The sequence below is a fragment of the Topomyia yanbarensis genome, chromosome 1, assembly GCF_030247195.1.
Source record: "Topomyia yanbarensis strain Yona2022 chromosome 1, ASM3024719v1, whole genome shotgun sequence".
Lineage (NCBI taxonomy): Eukaryota > Metazoa > Arthropoda > Insecta > Diptera > Culicidae > Topomyia > Topomyia yanbarensis.
In genome coordinates this window covers 137,639,489-137,660,477 of record NC_080670.1, presented here as the reverse complement: position 1 = coordinate 137,660,477, position 20,989 = coordinate 137,639,489, and the positions used below count along the sequence as shown (strand labels likewise).

The 20,989-nt window shown below is 38.2% G+C and overlaps 1 long non-coding RNA gene across 1 annotated transcript; it reads right to left on the bottom strand.

Moving 5' to 3' along the window:
• Positions 1–10,345: 10,345 nt before the first annotated feature.
• On the bottom strand, positions 10,346–11,604 carry LOC131692243 (uncharacterized). The gene is made up of 2 exons (XR_009305944.1): positions 11,534–11,604; positions 10,346–11,473 (listed from the first exon to the last, which is right to left on the bottom strand). It is a non-coding gene; the product is annotated as an uncharacterized LOC131692243 (long non-coding RNA).
• Positions 11,605–20,989: the final 9,385 nt, after the last annotated feature.

Below are 20,989 nucleotides of genomic sequence, written 5' to 3'. Positions count from 1 at the left end.
GGATGGTAAGTGAGCCACTTGTGAACAATACCGTCGCTTTCAAGTAGAATGGCACAAAATAAAAAAGTTATTTGTGTGATTTGTAGACAGGTTAGTGTAATGATTCAATTTACAAAAATCGAACGTTTTCTAACGTTTCGATATAGGTGCTCCGTTTCGGCCAGAATGTTGCCTGTTTTTCTAAAAGTGAAAATCTGCTATTGTACTGAATGAAAATCTTCGATTTTTGCGCTGATTGGAAATAGTTGTGACTAGTTGTGTAGAATGTTCAATTACTGAAAATAACAGATTTTGTGAAAGCAGTGGTTGGTCCATACAATTCGATTCAGAGCGAGCCAGACTAGTTTTCGTTGGAAGGTCCATCTCTGACAATAGAAATAAACTATTTTATTTTGAATTCAACTACAACTTCCTTGAAAACGCACAGCTAAAAAACTTTTGGGAAAAACGCGCAAACCTAAATTTTTCACTATAATAAAAACAAGTGGCCCCGCCGCACAGCATCATCAAGATTGATAGTTATTCAAGCCGGGAGGAAAGGGGGAGGTTGTAAGGCAATGGAAAATTTCATTTATAATAATAATACTTTATAATTGGCTGGTCCTGAAAAGAACTTGTTGGTTTGTGGTTTATTTTGGGTCACAATTTAGGCCCGCTCGATTTCTGATAGCTGTGAATTTTTCGCAGGGCGACTGTTTCTGTTCGGTAGCGATGAGGCTTCTTAACGCCAACCGTGACTGGGGCACTTTTACACGGCCTTCGTTGCCAACCAGCCCCCTGTCAAGGACGACGTCTCTGTACAGCCAGCATCACTGCCATGAAAGGCAAAACATTGATTTTGAACCGAATGATTAGAAGCTGTATTTAGTTACAAAATGTCAATTAAATTAAATTATTAAATCATCCCACAAGATGCAAAACGTCGTGTGGAATGCTTGAATATCGAGCATAGTGCCGAATATAATTCTTTGTTTGGGGCTTTATAGCTATAACACCCCATATATGTCGGTCGCTGTCAAACTCCATATGATGGTATAGGGTTGCCAGGGGGCTGTTGCCAACTGCTTGCGGGAAGCCTTTCCTTCGGTGGACTTACGAGCGGTTTGTTTGGTACAGGCCATGTAGCGAAAAATGCTGATCTGCTACTTCTCTGATGCTGGTAGTAGGACGACGGTCAAACGCTCGTTTGCGTGCCTTCATTCATAAAAGTTCAACAATATTTTCAAAGATTGTTGCAAATTGTCAACTTGATAATTCCAAAAATACTCCAAAACTATGAATGTGCTAAAGTCGACAAAGTCGCATAGAAATTGCTTATTCCAGAGCAGAATTTACCGGTCTAAAGCGTATTCTACTTCACTCCGGTTATGTCTCTGACATTACCCACCCATCTTTTTTTGCGATTTTTTTTGGAACTTTGCGTGAAGCGAATTGATCAAAATTTTTGTATATTATAATGTGTCATTTCAATAATAATAACAAACGCCATAAAAATTCATACACAGTAGGCATTTGTTGTGGAGCGTGTTTGTGTGCTATTGAATGGGGATTATCTGCCCGCCAGATGGCGCTTCGGAACAAATTGTGTTTTCCTCCTATTTCGTTGAAAGTTGCAGCAACGCGCGATGGGTATTAGCTAGTTTTAAATAAAAATTTCTACTTTAGACGAAAAATTCCGCCTTTTTAAGGTTCAAGTTACCTTTTTTAAGCATGTGTTAGAATTGAACGCTTGGTAGTGTGGGTAGGAAAATTTGTGTTCAGCTTTGCCACCGGATTATCCATTTAAACCTTTTTAAAACTCTAAAAGAAGAACATCAGTCGATTTATTAGATCATCACGATTCAATTCATGCAAAATACCTGCTGGAAAAACCATCGGCTTAGCTAAACGGTGCTTTTGAAAAAGTGGCTGTGGTTTTTTCATTGCGCAGTTGTGGTGCGTACCCCAGCTCGGTGTGGTAGTGTGATAAAAAATCACAGCCACTTTTTCAAAAGCACCATCCAGCTAAGCCGATGGTTTTTCCAGCAGGTATTTTGCATGAATTGAATCGTGATGATCTAATAAATCGACTGATATTCTTCTTTTAGAGTTTTGAAAAGGTTTAAATGGATAATCTGGTGGCAAAGCTGAACACAATTTTTCTTACGCATACTACCAAGCCTTGAGGTAACTTGAGCCTTAAGGATAAACACCCCCTTAATCAAAAAATACGTAGCGTTTAGGTATTTTTTTACCTAGAATGTGCTTGAAAGAAATCGGTGAAGTAGATTTTGAATGGAAAGTACACACCACTTTTTTGTATTTTATTTCAGCAAAATATTTTGCTGGAACTTTTCAGCAAAATTGGATTTGCTGAGAGTTCAGCTTTGTCATTTTGTTTCGCTGATTTTTAGTAAAGCCCATTATTTTGACGAAAATCAGCAAATCTATGGAATTTTATTGCTGAAACAATCAGTGAAAGAATGGCAATTTTGCTGAGTTCCAGCAAATCAAACTGACAGTTCAGCAAATTTTGACAGTTTTGAATTGCTGTAGTTTCAGTGAAATATTTTTTGCTGGAAGTGTAGCTGATATTTCAGCAAGGCAAAATTCAGCAAAATTTTGCTGATATTCGGCAAGCAAAATTTAGTGTGTAACACCGCAAATCATGTTTTTCCAGAGACGTTCTACAAAAAGCTGCGTCACCGAGTCGTTTGTCGATATTTTTCATAGAAAAATTACAGCATGTCATTGAAGTGGTATACTATAATGTACAAAAGTTTTGATCAATTAGCTTCACGAAAAGTTCTAAAAAAATTTGCAAAAAAGTGTTCATGGCAATGTTTGAAGAAATTGAATAGAAATAACATAGCACGTAGATGTAACATAATACTAGCCAATCTAGTCAACTTACACGAAACAATATTTCGTATCAATTAACGATCAATGGAATTCGTATAGATTGGTATTCATCCCTTTACTTAATTCATAAGAAAGATATAAGTAACAAAAGTGGCTTGTTAATTATCGAATATATGTGTTTAAATGAAATGGTAACTTGAACGAGCACCCCATTTGAGATAATATGTGAAACAAAGATGATAACCATCGGTTTCAAATGGATAGAGTTTAGATAAGAACAAATATTATAAAATAACAATATGGTTCACTTCTGCATTTCTTAAAAGACACCACACTGGCGCCACCATGGTACAAAAGGTTACTAGTACACTGTAAATTTTGCGGTACCTAATGACAATTTTCAGTTCAACACAATACATTATAGTAGAGGTAGCGACATTTCTAGATTATGGACACTGAAAATAATCGAGACGATAAAACCATATGCAATTAAACATCACTTTCATGTGTGTTCTCATGTTAAAAGTAAAAGAAATGATTTCCCTTTGAATTTCACATGAAAATCCATTAAAAAGCATTTCATGTGGTGTTTCAAATTAAATTCAAACAAATTCCACGTGAATATGACATATTTATCCATTGTATGATCATTGCCATACTATTGAACTTTCCACATGACTTTTGCACGAAAAACGTGTAGTGCATTTCTACATGTAAAACAATTGATTTCACCAATTCTTCTGCCTATGAAATCTATAAGTAAAACAATGTGATATTCACGTGTAATTCATTTGAAAATTTTAGTCAATGGTATTTCTTATGATGTTGATGTGCTTTTCACACCATGTTCGCATGAATTTCATTTGAAAACCATATCTCCCACACTCGAATGAATATTCAAGTGGCAACGGTGTGTATTTAATGTGTTTGTGGATTGAAATAATTCAATGATGTTAACGTGTTAAGTTTTTTTTGAGTGTAAAAAAAATTTTTTTGGATTTATTATCTTTCCAGCAGGAGAAAGCTACATGATTTCGTTCTAATGATCATATTTTAATACCCACATGAGATAACGATCATTGCGTAGTCTGATCAGTTCATTAAGAGGCACAGTTTACAGAAAAAAGGAAACAGAAAAATATTTCGCTAACGAAAATGCTGGTAATCTCATTCTCTGCTTACACTGCCCATGAAAGCATAAGAGTCCCATATGGATTTTTGACGAAAATGTGTTATCTGTTGGATTGTGTATCACCACTGAATCACAATGAACAAATAAGATTACCAGGTACCGATAAAAAATACCAAAACATGGTTGTCCCATCCATAACGCTCAATGAGAATATAAATCTTCAATAGTGTTTTTCTCGGCTTGCTGTTTTTCAATATGGGACTCTTATGCTTTTATGGGCAGTACATGTATTTGGGATATTTTTTTCTAACACAGCTGGAGAAGATTCTGGTAGTTTAAAGCAGCATCCCTAAAATTCAGCTGATGCAAAAACAAATTACACCGATAAACCCACGAAATATTTCACATTGAGCTCTAACTATTGATTCTTACGTTGCACAGACCTAGCAGCATACTCAAGGTTTCAGACATACAAATACCAACGCGTTAGGAAATGAACAATTTGCCCACGGCTTACATATACTAGGCTAGCTCGTTAAAGTGTAAACATTTGACGAGCGCGCGTCATAGAAGTCGTCGGCGAAAAAAATTATATGAAATTCCTATATTGTTTGCTGCTAACGAATGTTCGACACCGGATAAATCACAAGGAAGCTAAGCCGATGTCCAATACCTTTGCTGTGAACAGAAAATTACGGTGGGATATGTTTTCTATGGCATGCAGCTAAATTCCCGATTTACACTAATAATCACATAGATGCACTGATTCTCCACTGTGTCTAGTGTAATTATTGCGTAATTTACGTCAAGAATCCATTGCACGCTATTTCTTCCACCATAAGAACTCAAATATTGTCAATTAACAACATTCATTTGTTTATCTCAACGATTTCTCTGACGTCACCAAAAACTGTCAATTCGCTGAGTAGCAAGCCTCGTTTCTGTGAGCCGTGCAATTTGCCCACCTTTCTCTTCTATACTTCTTGGGCGCGTTTGACATTTCAATGTACGGCGCACGCTAATCGCAGAATGATTATTTATTGAGATTAAAAACCTTTTCGTCCACAGATGGCATTATATTTATGTCCTTTGTGATTCGTATGGGATTTACAGGAGTGGACTATATTGTTAATATACAATATTTGATAAGAATATACTGAGAATGGGTTCACCACTTCATGTGTATAACTGATTTAACTCTCATCTCAATATAAGTAATAGAGCAATCATACGACAGAAAAATAAATAGAAACCCTTAACTATAATTTATACAAAATAATGCGAAAAGATTCCAACAGTATTTCACAGCAGTGAACAAAGTAGATGAAAAATTAAATCATTCCTCAAATTCACACGACTTAGATACCATTCATAAATTACAAAACGCAAAAATTGCCCAAAATTGACGCCCTCTCCCCCCAGAAGCATGTTCCAGTTCTGGGATACTATTTGTGAATTTCAATGGAGTGCTGGCAATATGGGTATCAAAATTCAAGAAATTGCTTCAGTATGCTGTATCTCGTGGTTTTGGAACCATTTGGTGGTTTGAACCTGGAATCGACATTCCGGAACAGGTTTCCGTGCGGCCGTGAGTCGCCATTTCGAGGTCATATTGCCCCTAACAATAAATAGCAGATTTCCGATACAATTTGAAGAGTTTTGTTACATCTATAGTTAGGACATACCCTAGTACTGGAACATTACTCCGGAAAATCCGGATTACCAAGAACCAGGTCCATTCATCCGGTTCAATGTTATTAAATCAAAAAGTGGAGGAGTTTCTCAATCCAAAACATCTAAAAATTGTAACCCGTCAGGGTAACAATGTAGCACTGGGTGGAAATATACCATTTATTGGGTATACACTCCGTAGAGTGTATTTGTTTACATGTAAAACTATGCTCACCGCTGTTCGGTACCGTTCACTTTTTCTTGTAAATTTTGTTCATTTTCGCGTATGTGAACGGTTTTGTTCGTGCAGCTGGGTTAGATAATTTTTGTTTTATGTTTTTGAATAAGTAGCATAGGGATTAGATAGGCCACCGCTCTCTTTTTGCTGAAAAATGTGTGCTGATAATGCTACGGATCGGCGGTGACAGCTATGCGGCGAGGCGGTTGGTGTTTGTTTTGGTCGTGCAGAAGGCGACCATCGTAAAAAGTTTGGAAAGTTTCGAGCCAAGGTGAGTGAACGACGCTGGTCAAATCCAGCCAGTTCTAGTGTGCGGAAGAGTATTCCCGCAAAAGTGCCGACCCGTGGTTCGAGAACTAGTGCTTTGGTGTCGGGTCGCCGGAAAAGGAAGCTAAGCGCAAAGGAACAACTCGCTTCCCCGGCTAAGTATAAAGGACCCAGAAGACGCCTTTTCGCTCTCGCTGTGAAGGATCAGCCGAACGAGTCTACAAAGGAGCAAAGCTCACCTCCCTAGCTAAAAGTCAAGGACCGCTGCCGGAGCAGCCAACGACAAAGGAGTACGCGGCCGTTGTTGTCCCGGCCGGTAGGACGAAACCGTCGCCTTCCTGCCAACAGCAGCATTTTGCCGAGCAGCGTGCAGCACACAGTGCAGCAAAGGAGAATTAGAGGAGAATAGACTTATCCAGCTGCGTTAGTATTGTGCCGTTTTAATTGTTTAAATTGGGAGGAAAACAAATCATTTGCACTGCGAATTAGGAGGAAAACAAACCGCTTGTGGGCTTAAGGGGAGGGCGGTAGTATAAAAATGCGAGATCTCGGTGTGCGTATTTTAAACGTCAGATATCTCAATACAAGTCGGTAAATTTAGTTAACTTGTTTTTTTCTCTTTTCTGTTTGTTTATATACGAAAACCCGAAATTCCGGTAGGAGCACCTAGGTCGCCCTGAAAAGAAGGGTACGCCGGGCAAACAAGAACCCGAGTAGTGGGCTAACCCCCACTTACACTTGGCGCACAGCGCAAAACACACTGAAAAAAATATTTTCCTATTTTGGAAAATATTTTTGAAGTAGAATACTTCTAACGTTTCAATATGGGGTCCCGTTTTAAAAATTTCAGTTGAGGAATTTTTCCAGGTTTGAAATGCGAATATCTTCCGTTCTACCGGACGAAATCGCAATATTTTTGCACTATCTGATCGGAGATTCGTGCACGTATTTCGTATTAAATTTCGGAATTAGTGCGACTACTACAGATAAACCAAAACAAGGATTTTTAGAAAATCCTTCGAAAACAGCGAGGAAAATGCGCAATTTGCAAGCATATCTCACGCAGAGCCTTCAAAAAGGAGCAAGTAAGCGTTTCATTACATACGGGAATGTTATATATATACAGGTCACGCGAGCTTGTTTTGTATCAGTGGGTGCTCGCTTACCACACGAGCAACATGCTCGTCCGGACGGTACAATGAGCGGTATCATGTTTGCATCACTTTGTATGGATTTGGAAGTTAGAACTCACTTGTATCATTATAAAAAAGGCCCTTTTCAGGGCCACCAAAATCATTTCAAAGAATAAGTTTGCATTTTCTGTTTCATGGACTGTTTCTCCCTGGAGAGCAATTTGGGTTAAACCCTAAATTATGATTTATTTCAGTACGCAAATTGCAAATATGGTCAGAAACAAACTGAAGTGAAGTGGCAAAGATTTTTACTAGGCGCATTCCAAAATGGTTTCAATTCTCAAACATTTTACCAAGGTGCCGTATTACTTTACTCTCTTTATCGGTTTTAACAAGAGCATTTCTTTGTAAGTCTCAGCGTTCGATTTATGCTTTCTTTTCGGTTTTCTTGGGAAGCAGTACGGCTTGGATGTTTGGCAACACACTGCCCTGAGCAATAGACCTTTCTCGTCAAAAATTTTTATATGCTAGAATGCTTCCTTTTTTATCCCCGATGCGTTACTGCATTTTGCCGCGATAATTTGGTACCTCTAACTATTGAAAAAATCAAAAATTTTGCGAGCTGCTCATTTAACTCCAAATTCTGAATACCTATCTTGCCTTGTTTCCCCGTATTTTTACACCATTTGGATGAATTCCCTTGGGGAATACTAAAACGATGCCAGATCTGCATATATATATTACTAAATCTGCGGATTTTGCAGTTTCGCTGCAGATTTTTGCAGATTACGAATATTTAGCAGAACAAAGCCTAAGCCAGCTAATTTTACCCAGCCTTCAACGTTTCTGATCATTGAAAATATCAACACACTACATTTCTATGTCAAATTGAATGAAGATTTTTGCGGAAATCTGCAGACTTTTATATTTTTACTGCAAGCTATTGTTTAAATAGACCTGGCATCACTGATGCTAAAAAAATTCATTCATATACCTGTCAAAAACATAGAACACTGCACGAAAGTGTATAACCTAACTATTCTGACAGTTCAGAGAGTTTGTTCACATGGACTTGCAAAATTTTTGATTCAACTTGCGTGAATACTTTCGATGCTCTTTGAAGAAAATCAACTCAAGAAGGATAAGGATTGGAACATTGGAAACCTGGTTCATACACTGACCAATCGACGCTGGATGGAAACCCCGTTGGCATATGCTGAATCACAAGATCAAGCTTTGGTTTATAAAACGATTGATTTCTGGATGATGGATAAGGATTTGTACACAGTTGTTTGTTCGATCATGGGATAAGTCCTAACAATATGACCCGATTGATAACTCATTTTTAGATGAAGTTTACCTGAACTTTATAGGTAACAAGTTCAACAATTTATTATTCGTGTTCAAGTTACATTGAAGCAAAAGTTTCACCGATTATCGCATTGTCGTTGATGTAGCCGGCAAGTGCAAAACAGTGCTCAGTAGGGGAGACTGAGGAGACTTGATCCCCGGGGAGACTTGATCCCATCATTGTAGCTCAAAGGTGGGTCAGAATACATTAATCGAATATACTATAAAGTTGCGTAATTTTATCTAAACATAAATTTCATTAACACAGAAAAAAGAAATTGGACTTTTGTGTAACCGAATTTTTACCGATTTAAAAAAAGTCTCAGAAGAACTGAAGAAGATTTATTTTTCAAATTTTCAAACTTTTATAAAATTGATAAAATCACCCACTGCATACTCTACTTTTGCATACAGAATTGCAGGAGAATGTCAATTATAAGAATACGTTATGATTGAGCTGATTCTTTTGTTCAACTATACTTTCACTAAAGTTTTCTGAAATAGATGCTATGGGTTCACTTGATCCCTTCAAATTCGTGGAGATTTGATCCCCTTCGCCATACTTCATACACACCACTGAAAATAACCAAATTCACACCAGAACAATTGAAGTCAGTGTTGTCATAAAAAAATGTCAAAAATGAACGCTTCATCGTAAAGAAACATAACTGTAATTGTTAACTACACTATACCCCAGTTAAACTCATTCCGGAACCGGTTCGGATTTCTGAATGGAGTCATTATGGATTCCAAATCAAATGCAACAACCGATTCCGACTCAGAATCGGTTGTTGCATTTGATTTGGAATCCATATTGACTCCATTCAGGATTCCGAATCAAATTCCGAATGGTTTGACCGGGACGTAATCCTCAACCATAATAAAGACAGCTTTCAAATAATTGCAAGGAGATTTGGGGAATTCGTAAAAAAATCAGGTGAGAGATGCGTAATTTGTAGTAACAACAATAATAATATCTAATCATAACAATTTAATCAATACTACAATCCATTTATAAAATTGAATGGGGTAATGTACCCGTTTTTGCCCTATTAAGAAGGGTACCACATTATTACTACAATTATTATTTCAGCTTTCTTCTCTAATCGAGTACCCCCATTATCGCAATACCATTTGAGTCAATGCGTTGAGCAAAGATGGCAGACGCTGCTCTAACCAAAGGCTTCAGATGGGTAGGATGATAGTAGAAACAGGGCAAAAATAGGCTTATTACCCTACATGCTCTTTTAAACACGTTTTCATAAAGGAATCAAGTGTCCCCAATTTAGGGATCGAGTCTTCACTAATCTAAGAATTTTCCATTTTTTTGTTGTTTTCCAGAAATGCTCATAGCTCATGTCCAGTATAATATTTCCATGTAATTTTTTTATGATTATTAGTCATCCCTAGAAACAATTTAAAACTACAAAAAAATGCATAGTTTTTTATCATTCCACGGAGTTGGACTGAAAAATAAAAAAGGGGATCAAGTCTCCTCAGTCTCCCCTACTGACGATAAGGAGTTTGAAGGATTGATAAGAATGGAGAGGATTGTACATTCCGGAAGAATATTGGGAAGGTGAAATTATTTGTTATATTCCATCCCGAGTTGGCATCATTTTGGCACCGCAATAAAGCTATCTGCAATTGTTGTCTTGTTCAAATTGGCAGGGAATAATTAGGCAGCGAATGATAAACTGCACAGTCAAAACGTTTGTTGCTTAAATAGAGTAGATTTTATTCACTTTTTCGGAAGGATAAGTCATTAGTATGTTGTGGATATAAATGTGTCGCCGGTGCCGTGTGTTATGGTAGTGCCGCTCGGAAACTGTTGGTCATCAGACCCTCCTTGTCGTACTGGTCATAGATGCGTCGATTTTTCTCATCTGACAGCACTTTATATGCTTTGGAGATCTCCTTAAACCGTAAATTCTTCTGGATTTTTTATCTGGGTGCCATCGTAGCGCGTTTTTTGTGCGCCTTTTTGATTTCCGCGTCGGTGGTGGTTCTGGTCACGACCGCTGCTATCAATCTCTCTCTCTCTCTCTCTCTCTCTCTCTCTCTCTCTCTCTCTCTCTCTCGACTGAGGACTTCAATTTCGGTTGACTAAATAATGCAATGAAAATTGTACTTCCTGGGATTTAATCTAACGACGAGAGCAATTCATTGTGAGGAATTACGCGTTCCGTTATTGCTTGCCTCTGTAGAGGATGTGTGTTTCTTCACTTCGGCTGTCAGCTCTTACTTTTTGGGTAATTTTGCTATCTTATTCTGCGGGATAAATCTGTCTAAATCCGCTACGTTATACTATGGTCACGTTAAAAACACCCTGCTATTTAATCTTGTAGCATTGCTTGTAGGTCTCGGGAAGTCTTCTTCTCGACGTCGCACTTATTATTGTGATCCAACTTGGTGCGAACGGTGTGGTTTCGTCAGAATTGCTCACTGGACAAGCTGTAGGTGCAAGGACTCTGCTACTAATGCCTGAGCGACTCGTTGAAACCTTCGCACAGGGTCAAATCGGCCTGTTCTTGTGCACAGGACCGGAACTGCGTGATCTTCCACGAGCATCGTCCTGCCGGAGCGTATTGCTGAACCAAAGCAGTCTGTGCTTCTTTGGCTGCCTCCTTCGAATCGGAACCGCTGAATATTCTGGTTAGGGGAATGTCCGACGGCAAACCGATTGCAGCAACACCACCTGGCGTACCTGATATTTTTGACTTTAATCCAAGTCCCTGGCTGGTGGCTGCCATTGACGTAGCAACAGCCGAGCGCGTCGCAGGCTGGACCATCGGTTGACTCGGTGCCGGACGGGACGAAACAGCTGCAACTGGAGCGGACCTAGAATGGGTTGTAATGGTCATCAATTACCAAAGATGGTCAAAATGTTTTGTGACTAACGTTGTGATTCAGCAAAAAAGCAAACCAAATGAAATTGATTGCAACAACTAAACTAAATTCTACCCAAAAATTTGAAGAGAGTCTAACTGCCAAATGTAAACATTGAGAAAAAGTTTTGGTCAAATTCATTATAATATTTAAAAATTTGATACAGTTTTATTTCGTTTGATTGCGCATATTGTTTCTACTTGGACACCAAACGCAAGTAAATTCTTTTAAGGCCTGATATTATACCAAAAGGTAGAAAAAATAAGTTAAATACTGAAACGTGACTTGCCGATAGATGTTTTCTTTTTTTTCTGTTCATTCTATAGTTCGTCTCACATAGCCTCTCTTTCTGCTTCACATAGTTTAAATAGACTGGCTGCATTTGACGTTCGATTTTTTGCTATTTGCATGTCTCGTCTCAGGTTAAATCTAATTTGATGACCAGACTTTAATAGGGATTTTTCATGAAACCGCATTTTTCAAATTAGCAGACGCGATAACTCAAAAACTTTTCAGCTGATTGACTTCATATTTTAATGAGAGTGCATAATATGTGTAGCCAGTCGATGAGCCACGGAAAACTGAATTAAAAAAAAATTTCCACATTATTTTGAAGAAAAGTAAGCGAATTTAACATTAAAATATAAGCTTTTTCAGTTTTTTTGATGCCATTTTCCGAAATTAAAACTTTTTTCTATTTTCTTTTTTGGTTAATCGAAGAACTAAAAGTCTAAGCTTTATAAATCTTACTAAATTTTCTGTTTCAGACAATTTGATCAAGAGTTATCATGAACATCTGCTCTTGGAACAAGATCTCCCATGAGCATCGACAGGTTTGTAACTATGTACAAAATTTCGTGCACGCATTCAACCTTAAACATGCTTCGTCTCCATGTACAGGTTCGCCTCGAACCCAAGCGAACGGTGTAAAAACTCTAGTTCAAGCATCCGTGTACGTTAGAGTGACAGAAAAAAATGACCCCCATCGGCCCACCCCTGAGTCGATTCCTAGTCCCACCAGGAGTGTCTGCTCCAAATTTGAGCCAAATCGAACAAGTCTAGCTACCGGACCAACGAGCTTGAAGTTTGTATGGGATTTTTCGACAATTTACACGGAGAAAACTCTCTTGCTCACATTTTCGCCGCTAGGTGGCACTGTATACATCAGATTATCACCAAAAGTGAAACTTAAGAAGATAATTTTATTATCTACAACTTTGTTGAAGACTGCAAAACGATCCGACTCCAACAGGAAAAGTTATTAAACTTTTAACGAAGTGATGTCTGAGTCAGTTTTGCATGGGGCCTAGCAGTGCATGATAGTGTATCAGTACTAGGTTCTAACAAACTAAACATTTTTATGGAATAATGATTAGATTTAGCTGAATAGTATGTTCGGAAGAATTGTAGTACATAATACGAGTTATATTTTGGTTAGAAAATTGTAGCTCCACATCTGACCGCATAGAAGGCGCCAACACTAACTTTTCAACGAAGAGAGATAGAAATTAGGTGTCTTCTACAAAGTTGTAGAACAAGAATATTGCAGTAATTCTTCCAAACATCTCGATATTCTATCTGTCTCCGTTGAAAAGTTAGTGTTGGCGCCATCTATGCGGTCACAGATTGAACTAAAATTTTCTAACCAAAACATAACTCGTACTATGTACTGCAATTCTTCCGAACATACTATTCAGCTAAATCTAACCATTAATCCACAAAAATGTTTAGTTTGTTAAAACCTAGTACTGATACACTATCATGCACTGCTAGGCCCCATGCAAAACAGACTCAGACATCACTTCGTTAAAAGTTTAATAACTTTTTCTATTCGAGTCGGATAGCTTTGCAGTCTTCAACAAAGTTGTAGACAATAGAATTATCTTCTTAAGTTTCACTTTTGGTGATAATCTGATGTCTACAGTGCCACCTAGTGGCGAAAATGTGAGCAAGAGGGTTTTCTCCATGTGAATTGTCGAAAAATCCCATACAAACTTCAAGCATGTTGGTCCGGTAGCTAGACTTGTCCGATTTGCTTTAAATTTGGAGCAAGTACTCCTGATGGGACTAGGAATCGACTCAGGGGTGGGCCGATTGAGTTTTCAAAAATTCATTATTTTTCTGGGCAGTCTAGTGTACGTACACCGGGTGCGTACACGAGAACGATTCGCACAAGGCAAAAAGAATTCACGCTAGTTTTGATTAGAGTCAGAAATGGTGATGTTGCACAGGCGAACATGTGCATGTGTTTTTGTATGAAATACCCTGTTCGGGTTTGCACACAAAATGTGGATTTAATATGAGCACAGAACTAGGGGCAGATGACGCTAGGAATGTATAACAAATTCGCATCAAATTAGAAAAAAACACTTTTAATTTCCATTTTTGCATCAACTATCAACTTGCATTTTGGAGTAAGCCTTTTTCAAATGTTTGCCTAGAAATGGCTCACTTCAACCGAAGACTCCATATCAAGAAGACTGGCAACTCTGTCCAGAATCCGGAGACAGTAACAGCAACGCCACTTGCGGGTAAAGGTGGTACTTTCCATAGTGATGTACACACACATATACATTTTTACATAAAGCTTCCTCCCTTCTTCCAATAGAGGCGCTGTAACCTCTGTCGCCTCTCGTTTGTACCCTCTAAGAACGGTTGGTTTCAAAATCGTCCAATGAAGGACGTTCGTTGGACCAATGTGGGCATCGTCCAAATAACCGTTCAACGAACGTCCATCGTTGGACCCGTGTTGAACGATTTTGAAACAATTTTTTGGACGTCTCAGTGGGTATGGGGGAAGGAAAGAGATATCAGTCTTCTTGATATGGAGTCTTCGCTTCAACGAATCATGTACAACAAAAGTCGAAATGCCAAATTTAACGGAACATGGCATGATGATGACAAATTACAACTGAGCGAGCTAGTTTCAATACCATGTAAATAAACTCTCTGAACTGTCAAATAGGTGAGGTTAAACATTTTCATGCAATGCTCTACAGCGAGAGGTTCACTTTATTTTGTTTACATTGCCAATGAATTTTGTACCGCGACTCACCACTTCATTTGCCGCGTTGCCAAGAACTCAAGAAAAAATATACAAACCAGTGCTGCCCAAACACACTTTTTGAGTCTCACCATTCTTGCAAAAGTGAAAAAAATATTCAACATTCTTGCATTTTTCAAACTTAAAAAAATCATTAAAAAATCACGATAGCGCTAAAAAGTCTCATTTTAACGGAAATATTCTTAAAAATGTGTAATCTTTCGATTAAAAATAAGAAAGAAGGGGGTGAGGTCGGATGAGAAAGGTCTATTGTCACTCCGGAGAGCAGTTTGTTCAACTTTTCGTTGTTACGAATCACCAGCTGCCGAAGACGTGGGATAATTCGACTTTTTGTTGTCATGGGCAGCATTTCCTTCCAATTTTAACACTTTAACAGCAACGTATTCCATTACAGCTACTAAGTAAACAGCACTCCGACGCGTTCAACAAAATTTGCTTGTGTATCGACCAACGAAGGGGAGGAGCTACGAAGAACACATATTGGGGACAACACAAAAAAGGACGAGCTTACATTGTGCTGTAGTCAGGTATAAAAACTCAGCATGCTGTCGCTCACGCTCAGTTCGTTTGCAGCATCAGCATGCAGCAGTTCGTTTGCAGAATCTCGCGAAATTCAAACCGCCGTCCATTTGCTGCTGTCAGAGGAGTTGGCCAAGCACGCCGTCTCAGATGGCACCAAAGCTATTACCATATACACTAGCTCCAAGTAAATTCCGAACACTGCCCAAACAAAAGGCCCTTTTCAGGGCCATCAATTTATCGACAAAGAATCGAATTGAAGTTTTGTTATTACAAGCATCAGAAAGTGGCTTGCCACGAGCGTTGGATGGTAAGTGAGCCACTTGTGAATAATATCGTCGCTTTCACGTAGAATGGCACAAAATTAAGTTATTTGTGTGATTTGTAGACAGTTTAGTGTAATGATACAATTTACAAAAATCGAACGTTTTCTAACGTTTCGATACAGGGTCTCCGTTTCAAAATTTTCGGCCAGAATGTTGCCTGTTTTATTAAACGTGAAAATCTGCTGTTGTACTGAATGAAAACCTTCGATTTTTGCGCTAATTGGAAATAGTTGTGAATAATTCTGTATAATGTACAATTACTGAAAATAACGGATTTTGTGAAAGCAGTGGTTGGTCCGTATAATTCGATTCCAAGCGAGCCAGAATAGTTTTCGTTGGAAGGTCCACCTCTGACAATAGAAGTAAACTATTTTATTTTGAATTCAACTACAACTTCCTTGAAAACAGCACAGCTAAAAAACTTTTGGGAAAAACGCGCAAACCTAAATTTTCCACTGTAATGGAAACTAGTGCCCCCGCCGCACAGCATCATCAAGATTGATAGTAATTCAACCCGGGAGGAAAGGGGGAGGGAGGTTGTAAGGCAATGGAAATCGAAAAATTCATTTATATCTTACTGGAATATAATTGGCTGGTCCTGAAAAGAACTCGTTGGTTTGTGGTTTATTTTGGGTCACAATTTAGGCCCGCTCGATTTCTGATAGCTGTGAATTTCTCGCAGGGCGACAGTTTCTGTTCGGTAGCGAACACCAACCGTGACTGGGGTACTCTTACACGGCTTTCGTTGCCAACTGCTTGCATGGAGCCTTTCCTCCGGTGAACTTACGAGCGGTCTGTTGTAGTACGGGCCATGGAACGAAAAATGCTGATCTGCTACTTCTCTGATGCTGGTAGTAGGACGACGGTCAAACGCTCGATTTCGTGCCTTCATTCATAAAACCCAGCCAACATTTTGATTCACTTTAATAAGTTGCAATTTGATTAACTGCACTCTTCAACGATATGAATTGATTGTATAAAATGCACAGATCTCTTCTATGTGAACAAAAGTGGAGGCCATATACGTACAACAAATCGGTATAGTAGAACTATGTGATTTACGATGAATTTTGATCTCATAAGAAGCATTGTGCAATCATCTAGCTTATCATTTTGAGTTTATATGTGATCAACTTTACAATCACACATGAAGGTTTATGCAGCTTAAGGTCCCCAATGTGGTAACAAGAAGTATTTTTTTAAAAATAATATTATGAAAATAAAAAAATCAGGATGGAATTTCCATAATTCCTTCATAAGACACAGTTATGCCCACACTAGTAGATATGTTTTTCATGGGTAAGGTTGGAGTTACTGGAACATCAATTATTAAAATTACCTGATACGATTTACTTCCAGTTTCGAACCTGAGATCTTCGTATTCCCAGCATAGCCGCTATGTACTCATCTATTTATACACTGTCAAGCAACGATTATATTTGATCATTTTTATCGCTTTGTGATTACGATCTAAAAATACCATAATGCAATTTAAATATGGCACTCCAATGATACCTTCTATACCTGTCAAATCACAACCTACATTCTGTACTCAAGCCATTTTTTATTGCTCAAATATTGAACTAGTCTGGCAGAGAATTTGCGAAGTGCGATAAGGAGGTGACTATTTTTTGAACGATTTTGCAGTTTAATCCAATTGCAAATTAATGTATATACAATGCTTCAAAATTGTCTTTATTATTCCGCATATACAATTTTGTTTTAAGTTGTAGTGGACTAATAAATAACTTCAAGTCAACATTGTATTTCGATCACAGATTTGCATTTTATGTGAACTTTTTACAACAAAATATAATTTTTGCTTGCACTATTTGTAATTTTGATTTAGTCTGTCATTATTTGTAATTTATTGTAAACTTTTATATACGATTGCTGGTTTGCTGGGAAGTTCAACAATATTTTCAAAGAATGTTGCAAATTGACAACTTGATAATTCCAAAAATACTCCAAATAAACTATGTATGTGCAAAAGACGACAAAATCGCATAGAAATTGCTTGTTCCAGCACAGATTTTCCTGTCGGGAAATGGTTTTTTGGCGAGTAAATTTGCTCGATAGAAATGCAGTTCGCTGATTGGCCCATTCAGACTCGCAATTTCAATTTTGTTCTTTATCAAAAATGTGTGATCGTCCTGAAAAGGACGGTTTTTACAGCAATATGCATTTCATTTGCAAGTTTCAGCGTTCAATTTATGCTTTCTTTTCGGTCTTCTTGTGCAGCACTACTGATTGGATGTTTTGCAGCACACCACTTTGAGCAATGGTCACTTGTTTGTTCAACTTTTCGTTGTTACGAATCGCCAGCTGCTGAAGACGTGGGATAATTCGTCTTTTTGTTGTCACGGGCAGCATTTCCTTCCAATTTCAACACTTTAGCAGCAAGGTATTCCATTACAGCTACTTAGTAAACAGCACTCCGACGCGTTCAACAAAATTTGCTTGTGTATCGACCAACGAAGAAGAGGAGCTACGAAGAATACATATTGAGGGCAACACAAAAAAGGACGAGCTTACATTGTGCTGCTGTCAGGTATAAAAACTTAACATGCTGCTGCTCAATATCGATTTGTCATTGTCAAAGAATAGAAGAAGAAGCAGCCGTCCGTTTGCAGCTGTCAGAAAAGTTAGCCAAGCACGCCGTCTCAGACAGATGGCACAAATACGCCAGCTCCAAGTAAATTCCGAATACTGGCCAAACAAAAGGCCCTTTTCAGGGCCATGGCCATCATTTATCAACAAAGAATCGAATTGAAATTTTGTTATTACAAGCATCTGAAAGTGGCTTGCCAAGAGCGTTGGATGGTAAGTGAGCCACTCGTGAACAATATCAACGGCATGTAGTAGAATGGTACGAAATAAAAAGTTATCATTTGTGTGATTTGTTGACAGTTTCGTGTAATGATTCAATTTACAATAACATTCATTAAATGCTCTTTTTAGGATTACCATATGAGGATGTATATGTTCGAATATTTTAGATTTCGATGTACGTGTATCAATATTTCGGTATTTTCATTAGAAATAACGAAATAACAGCTTTTAATACAACCTATCAAAAGATAGTCGAAATTGTAGCATTTGTATAACCAGTCAAAAGTGTATTCTACTTCACTCCGGTTATGTCTCTGACATTACCCACCCATCTTTTTTCTTCCGGAGTGTGGGGTGCATCTACTAAATCGAGGATTTTCGTAGAACAGTGGTGAGGTTTCTTCCACAATATTGCTCCGCGGTCGTATATTTATTATAATTTACATTTTTGTGGTATATTTTTTCGATTTTTTGTATTTTCTTTTTTTGTCCGAATTTGTGGATTGCGCTGTTTGTGTTTGGTCTGCCGGACGAGTAGTTTGAAGGTTGTTGTCATTTATTCGGTTGCGGTGGCCAATCGCCTTCAATTCTCAATCCTGTTTGAGACATTTTTGGAGCAGCTTGTTTTCTTGAAATTTTAAGGGAATCGTTAGTGGGCGAAAAATCAGAAATTTTACCGTACCAGTACTTACATGCTTTGTGTCTTGGTGATTTCTTCCAATATAGCGCGAGTTATGATGGCGTTGGAGAAATTCAACAAAGCGTGTGTGTTCATGCGCGTCGATCATTTGCATTTCGATGAGCTGGATTTTGAGTTACTATCTCGAAGCATTGTTATCTTTCCTGATTCGGATCTTTCGGGTGTCCAGGGGCAGCGGCGTCTTCGGGGAATTTTGTCACATGAGCGGTCGTCTCGGAGGGAATTAGTTCGTAATTTCCGGGGTGACGTGGGTGAAGAAAAGGAGATCTGCCTTGGTAAATTACTAACATTCAAGGAAGATCTTCAGTACCGGTGCCCAAACAAGGAGATTTACCGAACACGGTTGCTTCATTTGAGGTCTAGGCTTCAGGTTATCCGAAATTATGCGGTAGGGGAGGTCAACCAGGAAATTTCTGGGTTGTTGGAGGAAGTTCTTTCAGGTTATGACAGTTATTTCAGTGACGAACAGACAGCACTTCCTTCCGACAACCAACAAGGGGAGGATGGAGAGATTTTGGGAGATTTGCTGAGTACAGACGTACCTGCAATTCCACAGGGATCCAATCCTTCCGATAACCAAGGATCTCTTTACGGACAGCTCGTAGGAGACGACCTGTTGCGTGTCTTGTGCGAGATGAGGGACGAGATTCGACAATAGACCTTTCTTGTCAAAAATTTTTATGTGCGGATATGCTTCGTTGTTCATCCTCGAATCGAGTCTGCGAATTCCCGCAGTGATTTGGTGCCTTTAACTATTGAAAAAATCAAAACTTCTTTATACTGCCCATTTCATCCAACATTCTCAAGCCCTACCTTACCTCGTTTCCCCATATTATTACACCATTTGGATGAATTTCGCGTGGGGAATATGAAATATGAGTTCATCCATACTTGTCAAAATCTAAAGCAGACCGTACACGAGACACGAATATTGTCAATAAAAATGTTGACGAAACTGCTTTAATACGTCAATCCTATTTGATTTGTATATGATCAATATTTTCAAGATGCCCTTATGCCATCAATACAAATGTTGATCAATCACTTAAGAGTCACCAATAATGTCGAACTACAAAGGTGTTCACATTTTTGTATGTAGGATTGCGGTTATCTCTTTCTTGAATGAGCATGTTGCGGGTCTGACCGTCATACTTATTTTCATCAAATGTTAATAATCTTAATTTCGTTGATATAATGTTCCGCGGGGTCGACTAGCATGTCAAATTTCTCAAGCAAAAAACCATAATATTCAAAAAGCCAAAACGAAAATGTTCCCACCTTTATATTCCTACATTCTGGTTTTGATGAATGAATCCTCACCGCAAGCAGAGCAAAATAAAATGTCGGCATCTGTCGCGTTCGGGTCGTTTCGTAAGCGAGATGAGATTATGTTTCTGGATGGATATCAATCGGCATTAGAATATCTAGAGAATATCAACAAAGCACACATCCATAGGATACTACAATGGCTCTGTACCAGTTTTCTTTTGAAGAGGTAAGTTTACAGAAAACGTTTGCGAATATTGTACCTTATTAATACATAATTATTTCCAGGTTGTCGAAAAACAATAACTACGCAATAAAAACCAATTTGTTCACGTTACGCTAAAATATAAGTGCGTTTTATTGTTGGACCATGAACGACTAAGCTGTCAACTATGGGCTGTGAGGCTGCGCTTGCAAATATTTTAAAAAAAACAGCATGAATTAAGCCACTCGTAATAGACTTTTTCGTTGTAACTATAGGCCTATTTACACCTTCGGTGAAAATGAACGTGAACTCGATGCGAACCAAATTGTTTTTTTTCCAATATCTCACTTATTAGTGCATAGAAATTGATGAAAATGGAACTAAACAATAGTTCATTAATATACTTAGCGAATCCATGCACAATTATTCGATATAATTGAACCAATGCAATAATATTCGTATTCGCCGATCATTTTAAATATTCCACGATGAAATATGTTCGCAGTGGATATTTCACTTGTTCACCGGGAGTGTAAACGCGACGATGGGCGGAATT